Genomic DNA, 12,437 nt, shown 5'->3' with positions numbered 1-12,437 from the left:
TTTTTTAAAAAAAAAAAAAAAAGTTTTCTGGTGTTTACAATAACAAAGAGAGACTCAATCCAAACCCTACCGGAGAAAAAAGATTCCGACAGAAAGAGAGTGAGCACACACCCTCAATAGCATACTCCTTATACCAATTAAAGAGTCTGTGCTCACTCTCTTCTGTCAGATTCCTCCCCTTTCCATCTTACATAAATTCATGAGAAAAAAAAGAAGAAATACAAAGAGACTTCCCATAAGAAAATAATTCACCAACAAAAATCCAGCAGACTCTTCAGATCCATAACCTAACACATACCCATTTTCAGAAACTTTGTAGAGAACCTTGAAATGCAAGGACTAGAATTAGGGCTTTTGTAGATGATAAAAAAAAAAAAAAAAAAAAACTTCAGAACTCTCTCTCTCTCTCTCACACACACACTTTCTCTCTCCTCCATGCAATGATCACACGTGTCACTCAAACGTTTCTTTGCCTGCCACGCGTGATGAGAGAGAAAAGGACTAAATTCGCTGCCATGTAGGATAATTCGCACCCACTTCAAATGAGGGTATGTTGTAGACTTTAACGCTTTTTAACATAAGTTTAGTTCCAGTGGTGCGAATTATCCTACAGCAGGTGCGAATTTAAGAACTCTCTCTTTCTCTCTAAAATATATTTTCTGTTACAAGAGGACGAGAGACAAGTTGCACGGAACTCTTCGGGAAAAGAAAGAATTGTGTCAATATTAGATAGGTACAAGCGTACGTGTCTTTCTCTAGTCCTTTTAGAATTTTGACTTTTTTTTTATGTGGGTCCACCTTTTTTATTGTTAAAGACACACCCATTTTCTTTTGTGGCTAGGGTTTTTATAGAGTTATTTAGATAGGACTGCGTGAAACCAGGGGACATGATAAAGACTCTTTTTATTGTTAAAGACACACCCCTTTTCTTTATTTTATTGTTAAACTCTCTTTCAATAGTGGCGGGGACCAACTAGAAAATGTACTAATGATAAGTATTATAATAAAAAGTGTCTTAGAATGGGTTGTCTTGGGTTCTTAATTTATGAAGAAGGGAAACACTTTCTGGGTTAATTTTTTAGATAAATACCATCTCCACCTGCTACCAAAAGATGGTCCCCGGTCATCGGAAAACATATCTAGATTGAGTTTTAGTAGGGGTGCAACTTGGGTCGGGTTGGGTTGAGCTTTTGCGTAAAAATGAATTGGAATCAACCCTAACCCAACTCAATTTTAAGGTAAAAGCTCAACCTGAATTCCCAAAAATCGACCTGAGTTGCACCCCTAAGTTTTAGATCTGTTTTATGGTGACTAGGGCCATCTATTGCCATCCAAACTTTCATCCTAAGCTGTATTAACTGGGCACAAATTCGGTGGCACCGTTGCGTTAAGATTTACTTCGAAGCTATGGGTATTTCAGTCATTTTAGTTGACATATGATTTAGTCCCAACAATTAAACTCTCATCTCTTGCCTTTTCTCCCAAATGTAGCTTTCAAAACTCCCCCCCCGGTTACTGTGTTCCCTCTAGTTGACTCTTTTCTACCTTGGCCGCGTTCTTGTTCAACTCTGTGTTTTACCCTTTAAGGTCTATCAAACCTCATTTGACTATCCCAAGTTAAGACCGTGTCAACAGAGTACTCGACTTCGCCGTGTTGAGTCAACTAGGAACTGGAATTTCTTTTCTTGTCTCTGGATCTTCTTCCGCCAACATACATCCGAGAGAAGTATCCGTGTTTGAAAGATACAGCTAAGCAAGTTGTCTATCAATCAGTCTTTCCCTTTTTCGTGAATGGTAGAGATTAAAAAAACATGTTTTTTTAATAACATTAATCTTAGTCCTTCCCCAAAAAAGTAAAAGGCTGATTCGGGCGTGAGGAAGGTGACCCCATATTGAAAGTGACTATTTACCTAATCGTTCTCTTAATTTATACACACATACACATTTATAATAGAATATGGCTCTGATTAGTTACTTGTTTATTGTTTTGAGTATACAGTAATATGTTAATAAGAATATGGCTCTTTCTCTATCCTGCATGGCCCTGTACCATCTAGGCACATGATTCCATGTCCCACCCTCTTTCTCTATCCTGCATGGCCCTGTACCATTGGATTTGTAGACATTTATCTTGTGCGTGAGATGCCCGATCGGGAGGGGAGAAAAACCATGTCAGTTGCTCTATGATGTTCTACAAGATGAAAGGTCTTGATTTCGCATACATGCCCTCAACAGAGCCAAAACATTGCATTTTCCATGAGAAAAGTACGGAATGTGGGCCGATGTTTAGTGAAATTACGGATTACGGTCACCTTTTAAAACAAGAACCAAAAAAGGCTAAACTTCGAAATCGGGTGCGAAAAAGACCCCAATACCCTTCTGACACCATCATGACTCCTCGTATGTTGGTCCTCATCATTCTCTTTTTCATTATTTTACTAGTTTCTTCCGAGGGAAAACCCCTTGTATTTAATGCAAGTCATCCCCATTTACGTTTGGCGCACTGCACGAGGTTTCGTTGGGTTCGTCTGAATGTATATTTGAACCGACAGAAGCGTGGGTTTGTTTGGATCCTAACCGTTGGAAATTATTGCAGACGGAAGGATACTTGACACGTCGTAAATAAACTTTTCAGAATGGTGCGCTTTTTTTATAGCTAGTTTGGTTTGGATTTGAAATTTCCGTTTGAACCCAGAGTCCCTTCGGTTCGTTTAAATCTTGGTTATCGCTAATATGCATAGATGGACATATCAACGACACATGGACATAGAATGGAACGATGGCGTCCTTTACTAATACTGCCATGTTGAACCTTGCCTAAAATTTATGGTGACGTTATGTCCCTGTGTCCCAACCCTTACATAGTGATGAACAAAACATTTCGGTGAGGTCTCCAGAGCCTTTACGCCTTAACGCCGGCGTACCAATTTTGTACGCTGGTTTACGCACTATGTAAGCCGGCCAACTTAAACTAATGCCGGCGTATCTAGTAAACGCCGGCGTACCAGGTGTGATACGGTGGCGTACCCTTACTGAAGGCCTGCTAGTTTCGGCGATGGAGGTGAAATTTACCCAGTTAATCACTATCTTCTGATTTCTTTCCGCCTTTATCCAGGTAATGAATCTGGTTTGGTTTTTTAACCATTCAGTTATCTAGAGAACCAATTTGGTACTTAGTGGAGTTTACCCAGTAAATTGTGTTATGGTCAGAGAAAGATACTTGATGTGTGATGTAACCAGAATATAATATCAAATGGATTTGGCCTTGACAACATGAACGGAACAAAGAAGAATGTTATGATTAATCAATTATCTATACAAGAATAGGTTTGGACAATTAGTCATCTACTACTACACAGCTTCTACCAGTCAGCCTTCCAAACATTTATAATCAACATCTCTACTCCCTACATCTTATAATCCCTGCGAAATCTGCAGTATTGAAGAAGAGAGGCTACATGTGGCTACATTCCCAAATTATCTTGAATGTTCTCTCCATGCGTAGGAAACATATATCCTCCTGCCATAAGATACAACTGTAAGAACTCGACTAATGAGTAATTCTTTGTATGCTTCTAAGAATTAGTACCTTTGTAAACTTTAATTGTTTGTAGTGGCATAGAGCTTTTATGAACTTGTAGCAGTTGATATTATGTAACCTGCACCTGGAAATAGATGAAGAGTATATTGTCTTAACGGTGCAGTAGGAGTACTCACGCGCTTTCTTGCGTTGGTCTTCTTGTTTCGACGGTATCTTCCCATGTATCCGCCGCATGTTGAAATCTTTTTAGAACCCTCCTAAAGATAGTAATCTGCATGCCGAGATTATTGAGAAAATCCATCCAAACGTACTGAACTAAGGAATATCACTACGCAGGAAACCTCCCATTCCCCTTGCAAGCTTCCTATTGTGAGCTCTGGCCAGTGAATCATACATTATATATTTTCCTTCGTTCATACTGACCATTAATAATATCCAGTGTTTCTCGTCCCCTATTGGGGCCAGGATTCTGTCCACCCAATTCATATCGCTTAGGAATGAATTGATGATGTTCACACATTCCTTACCATGCTTCACAAGCTCCTAAAAACCATGGCAATTAAAGGGCAACGCATAAGCATGGGATACAAACAGAGGCTGTGGTAATGGTAAAGCGTTCAGGTGCAGAACTTATTGAGACATAGGTAGGGAGGCATACGCATCGTTTGTCCGCTGCCTTGGACATGGAAAGATCTCCGTACACATTTTTGACCTTCAAGGGAATGAGATTTATAGTGGAACACTAAATGAGATAAATTATTTGAAATGTGCATTGGCTATATATATATATATATGTAAGCCCTTAGACTTGAGAACTTACCGAGCTATGGACTAGACCCTCAGGATGATACAATGTCCTCAGGTCCTCCTTTTAGCAGTGACTTCTACTGGTAATTTGTAGGGTATTATTGAAGAAAGAATCAAACTGTTTATTGTACGCACTCTGGAACAGAGTCAATAAATTGTGTTATGGTTGTAATTTACATACTCAAAATCGCTGCTGAAGTAATCGAAGATAACTTTCTTCTGGGTGTGGGGATCGAGTAGGTCATATGTCAGTTTCTTCTCCACCCACGATGTTCTGTATTGGATCGTAAATTTTGTACTGACATCCCCCTCTTCCGATGATTCCATTTGTGATTCAATGGCCTCTTCCCCGTGTTCCGACATTTCCATTTCCGGCTCAACCACATGCTGGCCTGCCTCAAACAAATCCATCTGCATCTCAACCGACTGTTGGCCATCTTCCCTTTCCTCGGGAATGTAATCCGCATCTGTCTGCACTATCAACCAAGTGTTTGCTTAGCTTCATTGCTTAAATACCGGACGGTAGAATGAACAATATATATTATCTTTCATTTTATGCTCACCTGCTCTTCGGGAGTTGTAAGTAGATGGAGCTCACAATCATCTGGAACTATCTTCACTCGCACCTAATAGAGAGACAATTACTCAGAATTCAAAATTACGTAGCTCGCATAAGGAAATAAGATAATAAATAACAATGTTTGATTATTATACCTCGTCATCCTGCAGCCCTCTCACCATCTTTACTACATTGGCTGGTTTGCATTTAGATTTTGTTTCTTTCCATCTAAGGAATCTGGGATATTTGTTGTTAGCACTGGTATAGGCCGTGAGGTGCTCGTATAGCCAGACCTTTCAATAAGAAATAAACAAGTGAGGGAGAGGGTATTACAGTAGATATGCATTTTACCCCTTTGGTTTCCACTCTTACCTGCATACAATAGGTGCAGCCAGGGAGGTAAACCTCCTTTTTGGATCCTCCACTGCACGAGATCCTATCAATGCCGCGTATTATGTGCTGATGCACGGCCTTTCCCCATGCATAGTTACCTATAGTAGTCAGATCATCCACATATCTAACGAATTTGTGGTTTACAGTGTAGGCTGTGTCGGAAAACAGGAACGATGAGAACAGATATAAAATTAATAACTTCGCAGTAGTTTATGGGTGATGGTCTCTCGTACTCTTTATTGAGTTCAATATATGTACACTAGTTATGTGTTTAGTCTTACGAAAAAATCGGGTATGTAGTGGAGATTGCACGAGCTGAGTCTCCAAAGAAACTTCTTCTCTGACAGTGCTCAACCCTAATATTACGCTAATATCTTCTGCGCTGAATAGAATATATCTCTCCCCGAATTTAAAGGCCTTAGTCTCTTTCTTCCACAGGGAAAGCATAGCAGCCATTACTCCCCTATGAAGAGTAATATCAGGAAATGTAAACATGTGTGCACAGGGGTTTTTGTTAAGTACAACCTGGGCCGGTGCTCCAAGGTTCGCCTCCACTACATCTTGCAATTTACTAGTGGAGCATCGTGACTTTACGGGCGGAAGATGTAACAGTGCATCGACCTTAGCTGACCTTTTCCTCCTTCCCTCAGCAGAAGACATTCTTCTTTTCTTTGTCTGGAACACCTGAAAGAGACCATCCATGTTCACATTAACCCGCAGACCAAAGAAAGAAAGGAAAGCAGGAAAAGGATAGCCTTACAAATTGGTAAATAATGTTGGAGCACCTGAAGAGGGAGTTCCCTCCGTCTTTACACAGAAATCTCTAACAGTGTCTGCATCCTAGGGTTTCTGGCTTCTCGCGGTCTGCGGAGTATTAGGGTTTGAATATGTAAAAGTCGGGTTCTAAACCCTTTATCAACGGTTTGAGTATTTAGTAATGGCGCTGGTTAGGACTGCAATAGGGTTGGGTTGGGTCGGGTTTTTCAAAACCCTAGCCCAACCCTGGAACCCATTATCTCGGCCCTGACCCGCCCTGACCCTGAGTCAGGGCCGAAAAACCTCAACTCATTGCCCGCCCTACAGGGCTCAGTGCTGGCCCTGGCCCGCCCTGATTGGCCCTGATTGGGCTGGGCTGGCCCTGATTGACCCGCAAATACCTGTTAAGAGTGCAAAAAATAAATCAACCACTTATCATATAGAACAAAATGATCACTAAACATAGAAAGGGAACAAAATAAGACAATATGAATTCAACAACATGACGGGCAACAGAGACAATTAATAATAATAATCTAAAGAAACATCAATCTAAGATAATAGAAAACATTAGCAAAAGAAACATGCACAGATGGTTCAATTCTATAATAGAAAACTTAGGGTCGGGCCGGGTCAGGGTACCTGAGGCATTAACCCAGAACCCGACCCGACCTAAGTCAGGGTCTAAAAAAATGAACCTTGACCCGCCCTCAGGGTTGGAAAATCCAGCCCTGACCCTGTTCGGGCTCAGGGCAGGTCAGGGCTGATAGGGCCAAACTTGCACCCCTAGCGCCGGTATCATGACTTTCTCATCTACGAATTTAAAGTTCCGCTGGCGTACCTTTGATAATCGGCGGCTTTAACTGATATACAGTGGCGTTATTATTATCCGGCGGCGTACCTAATGTAGAAATTTAAAATGGCAATTTTCGGCGGCTTACTTTTAACCGGCGGCGTACATGTTCAGTTAGTAGGGGAATTTTGACCTAGTTTGCAAACACCGGCCTACCCAATGTAACGGTGGCGTACCAGTTGAAATGGTGGCGCCCGTTCTGTAAATTTGAAATTGTTGTAATTAGGGTTTGAGCGGACAACGGTGGCGTACCTATTGTAAACTATCGTTCTTTAAGAGACGAACCCACTTTAAGGTTTTCAAGGTTCGTGGGTTCTATCTTCTTAACCGTATGAAGCGTGGGATGTGGGATTCTTACAGCCAATATTGCATTTTTTAAGCTGTAAGATACCATTCACTGATCTTTCTTTGTTGGTGGGGTGAACTGAGGACCATCTTGCTCGTAAAATTGATTGAAGCTATGAAACAGAAACGGACTAACGATGCAGCCACCGGGGCAGGAGTACAGGTGATTTGCTGCCTCTTTGTATATGGAATATATCCTATGGAAAAAATGGTACTAATCCAGTTTCTTGTACCACTTTGATAATGCAGGGAAGAGGAAAAGTTAAGTACGTGACGTCTATATGCTCTCCAAGGAATTTTCTCTCGCGTCTTAAGGGTCTACGATTTGAGCTTAGGGATGTTCACTATGATGCACTGTATAGAACTCCATTCGGACATCTATTTCATCTCGAGGCCTTGTATTACATAAACCTATACTGACAGTGCTACTTGGTTTGTGGGATTGTGAGACTAATTCGATTAGATTAGGTGGTCAATTAGTTCCATTTCATGTATCGGATGTTGCATTAGTATTAGGCCTACATATCAGTGGCGAAAGAATACCGATGAAACGGAGCCTAAGTGCAAATGTGCCTGGGTGGATGTTTACCAAACCATCTATAAAAGCGGACGAAATATGTGAGAAAATCAAAAGTTTAGTACGCAGCAATAAGGAGGACAATATTGAGTTGGTTGTTAAACTTTTGTTGTTTCTCCTGTTCAGTAGATTTCTCTTTAATCAGACTGACCACAAGGTGGATGCGTCCTTTTTCCCTTATATAGACAATATTCAAAACATATCAAATTTTGCATGGGCATATGTTGTCTACAAGTACCTTCTTCAATCTATAAACAAAAGTGCAACAGGCAAAGGTCATATCGCCGGATGCTCGATTGTCCTTCAGGTAAGCCACTACATTATGGCGAATCGAACAGTGCAATCGTAAGATCTTACATGAAAACCTTAAAACGTATATGCGCATTACTTCAGGTATGGTTGTTTGAGCATACTAATCTGTGGAGTTGCAATCACGCTGGAGCGACCCCACGAATATTTAAATGGAAAGGTATTGTACACAACAGGAGGTCTGAGCATAAATTAGTGTTTACGTTGGTGAAGGAGATGCAGTTGGGTGACTCCTAGGTGAGGCATCACAGTACTTAGTTAATCTAATGTGCATGTAATCTGCATGTTTTATTTCATCTCAGCAGTTGCTTGCAATCAATGACTAGGTCATCAAGGTTCTAGCACCGACTCCAGATTAGGTTAGGTTTATGCCTCCATTGCACATGAAGGCGAGATTTGCAACATCGTCACCAATATTACATACATTTCATCCCTCGGTAATGTATCATCGTCACTGAGGCGAAGCAGATCAGTCGAACCCTATAACAAATGCTGACAATCTTATGACCCTTGCTTCCATTGCGCATGAAAGCAGCGATACTACGAAGGAACCTAATGACAGTCTCGTCCAACAGGAAACAACGGCCGACAGTGTGCATGACCTTCATCAAGAGCTGTTACATGAGAGGTTGCTGAGGAAAGTTGCAGAAGCGGAGACTTTGGCAATGAAGGGAGAGCTACAGGCAATCAAATCACAATATCAGGTATACGATCAGAAGCTAAGTGAGCTAGTCAGAGAAGTAAATGTGCTTAAGGAGGGGCAAGCCCAACTTAACCGTGTCGAAAGAGTAGAAAGGGATGCGCATGCTATTGATCAGTCAGATAGAACAATAGTATTTGAGGGGCTACAGATCCATGAGTCCAGTCGAGACGAGAAGTTGGACACCTTTTTGGCACTAGGAGAAGGGTAAGGATGAACTAAAAATCCCATGTCTTTTTCTGTTTTAATGCGGTTAAGATTTGAATGAGATATTGGTAATGTATGTACGTCGATTGAGCTGCCTTCTTGTCTTTTATAGGAAAATAATAGTAAATGGAGAAAATGATTTTCTAACGAAGAGCCATCTTATGACCCTCTATAATTTAAACGGGCTTGTTATAGATTCGGTGAGCATTATTCAAAACCTTCCTTACAATGTTGTGGTTGATCCTTGACTTATGCCGACCTATTTCCTGTGTAGGTCATTGATGTTTATGGTGAGCACCTTAATCGGATGGATGAAAGCGGAGCACCGGGTAAAGGTCGGTGCATTACCCTTCGGTGCCGCCTTGCGGTAGGTGAAAGCCACCATTGGTTGCCTTCTAAGCATTTTTATAAATATCCATTCCATGGTTATTATAATGACTACCTTGTAAATGCAGGCAAAGCTAAATCAAGCCAACCCCCCACCATGCCATCTCTAACACCATACCTCAGGGGCTTAGACCACATTCCCATTAATGACATCAAACGAATACTTCTTCCGATAGGTGACGGAGTACATTGGGTTCTTCTTCTGGTAGATTTGGAATGCAATACATTTGTAAAGTTCGACTCGTTGGGCTTAGAAGGCACCCAACCTGTGGAATGCAATCATATATTGCTTCCCATCCAACATTGGAAAAAACTGTCCTAACATTATATATAATCAATATCGGCACAGGTTAATTGTTTTAAGATATACTTAATAAACTACGGAAAAAATACCGCAGAGTGGCCAATTATGATTGTAAGAAAGCAACCATTGCAGAGCAACCAGTGAGTGTATTTAAAACAATTCTCTCTATCATATGATCTCCTCTACTGAATATTAAATATGCGTACCACATATTTATGTGCAGATATGATTGTGAGGTATTTGTGATGAAGTATATGGAGTGCCTACTAATGAACCACGGCCGACGACATACCCCTTATAAGACACCCTTGCAATCAATTTTTGTCCGGGGCGTACGGAAAATGTAGGGTATATGATGATGAATGAAGGATGATTTATCTGTATGTATTTAACTTCCGGCAGCGATTTTCCTGGCCCCCTATTGTAATTAAGAGAAACAGATCATCCAACATTGTTAATGTACATGCCTATTTCTACCATTGATCATTCATCGTACATTGTCATTCGTAGTCAATATTTTGCTATTACATGAAAGGGAGTTCACTAACCGGTACCAATTCTTACTCGTTTCTAACGTGACGGCCCAAATGACGCCAGCGCTATTGTAATAACGTCGGCGCTATTTAAATGACGCCGGCGTTATATAACGCCGGCGCTATTTAAAAAACGACGGCGTTATTACATAACGTAGGCGTCATTTAAATACGCAAGCGTAGGGTTAAGACCCTGGTCACCGCAGAAATTTACCCACACATATTCTGATTTAATTCACTGACTACAATACTAACACTCATGAAATTTACCCAAATATTTTCTACACAGACATCTCTATCGTCATACCAACACTCATGGAATAAATGGAATAATTTACCACACAGACATCTCTATCGTCATACCAACACACATGGAATAACAGTCATGTACCCAAAAAGTTAATATTTATATAGATTCAAAATTCAAACAAACAAAAGCTCATATTTATAAAAAAAATTCATATACAATCTAAAACTCCTCCACCTTAGACAAACCTGGGAGCCATCCTCAAGGGTGGCGACCCTGGTCATCGGAGGAGGGGGACGGGGACGACGGTGAGGGGGAGGGGAATTTTCACTTGGTTCCTCGATGATAGGTCTCAACGAACGTGTCCTCTTCGCCACCAGCAGTCCAATGTACTGCCGGAGGTATGTACTGTCTGGTAAAGCCTCCACATCAATTAAAGAGAATCCTGGCAGGAAGGAGAGGTTGTAATTTCTTTCGGATGGTTCTCCAGCCTTTGTTCAAAGAAGGGAGTTGCAGTAGTTGCAGTAGTTGCAGACGGTTCGAGTGGAATGGGAGAGAAGAACCCAACTTACATTTATTTTATAATAAGTTAGCGACGGTTCGGGCTTACCGCCTCCTGGAACGACGCATCATAATGATATGCCCTTTCCAATCAAGTCATTAATTCTAGATAGGTACGCCACCGGTACGATATATTTACGCCAGCATTACGCTATGTGACCGCCATAAATAACATCTGTTGGCGCATTGCACGAGGATTCTTTTGGTTCGTTTGATTGTGAATTGAACCGATAGAACGGTGGCGCCTTTTTTTACAGTTGGTTTTGTTTGCATTTCAAATTTCCCTTTCAGCCCAGACTCACTTGGGTTGGTTGAAATCTTGGTCGTCTCCAATATGCATTTCTGGTTGGATACACGACACTTGGACATCGAATTGGAACGGTGGCGTCTTTTAGTGTTATACACCATTTTATTCATTCGAACTCTTTCATATCATCTATACCGTATATTCCGGTGGCGTACGAAAGAGCCGGTGGCATACCATTTACTAAATTTACCCAGTTTATCAATATCTTCTGATATCTATCCACCTGTAATCTAGGTATTGAATCTAGATAATAATTTTACCCAGTTATTAGTCAGTGAATAATCATGGACATTTTGTATGGGATGCTTCATTTGTGATGTAACCACAAGTTCATATCATATGGATTGGGCCTAGCGGTAGAGGTACAGCGGCTCGCGGGACGAATCACCGCCCTCGGCCGTTTCATGCCCAAGTCGGTGGAGAAATGTCAGCCCTTCTTTAAGCAGCTGAAAAATATACGAGAATTTGAATGAACCCCGGCCTGTCAAGAAGCCTTCGACGCCTTGAAACAGTACCTCCAAACACCACCTGTACTAGCCAAACCTGAGCCTGGGGAAGAACTATTTTTGTATCTGGCCATCAGCCCTACGACGGTAAGTGCGGTATTGGCCAAACAGAGCTACAAGAAGGAACACCCAGTGTACTATGTAAGCAAGACCCTCCACAGTGCGGAGGTCCAATACTTGAACATAGAGAAATTCGCCCTCGCAGTTGTCAGCGCCGCCCGAAAACTCCGCCCCTACTTCCAGGCCCATCCCAAAATACTTTTGACTGACCAACCCCTCAGGAGGATTCTTCAAAAACCGGAGACCTCGGGCAGGATGGTAAGCTGGGCCGTCGAGTTAGGAGAGTTCGACATACAGGTCCGACCGAGGCCGACCATTAAATCCCAGGCCCTTGCCGACTTTATAGTGGAATCCACAGCCCCTGCCACGGAACCAGCAATAATGGAAAAGACCAGGGGCCCCACCGAACAAACGGCTTGCGAAGACATGGGGCCCGACTCGACGGAACAGAGCGGCGAGATTCACTGGACCCTACACGTGGATGG

The sequence above is a fragment of the Tasmannia lanceolata genome, unplaced genomic scaffold, assembly GCF_043159265.1.
Source record: "Tasmannia lanceolata isolate RefF3 unplaced genomic scaffold, GAP_Taslan_0.1 ptg000023l, whole genome shotgun sequence".
NCBI classification, from domain to species: Eukaryota; Viridiplantae; Streptophyta; class Magnoliopsida; order Canellales; family Winteraceae; genus Tasmannia; species Tasmannia lanceolata.
The sequence above is the reverse complement of the archived record's forward strand: the minus strand, read 5'-3'. Positions refer to the sequence as shown.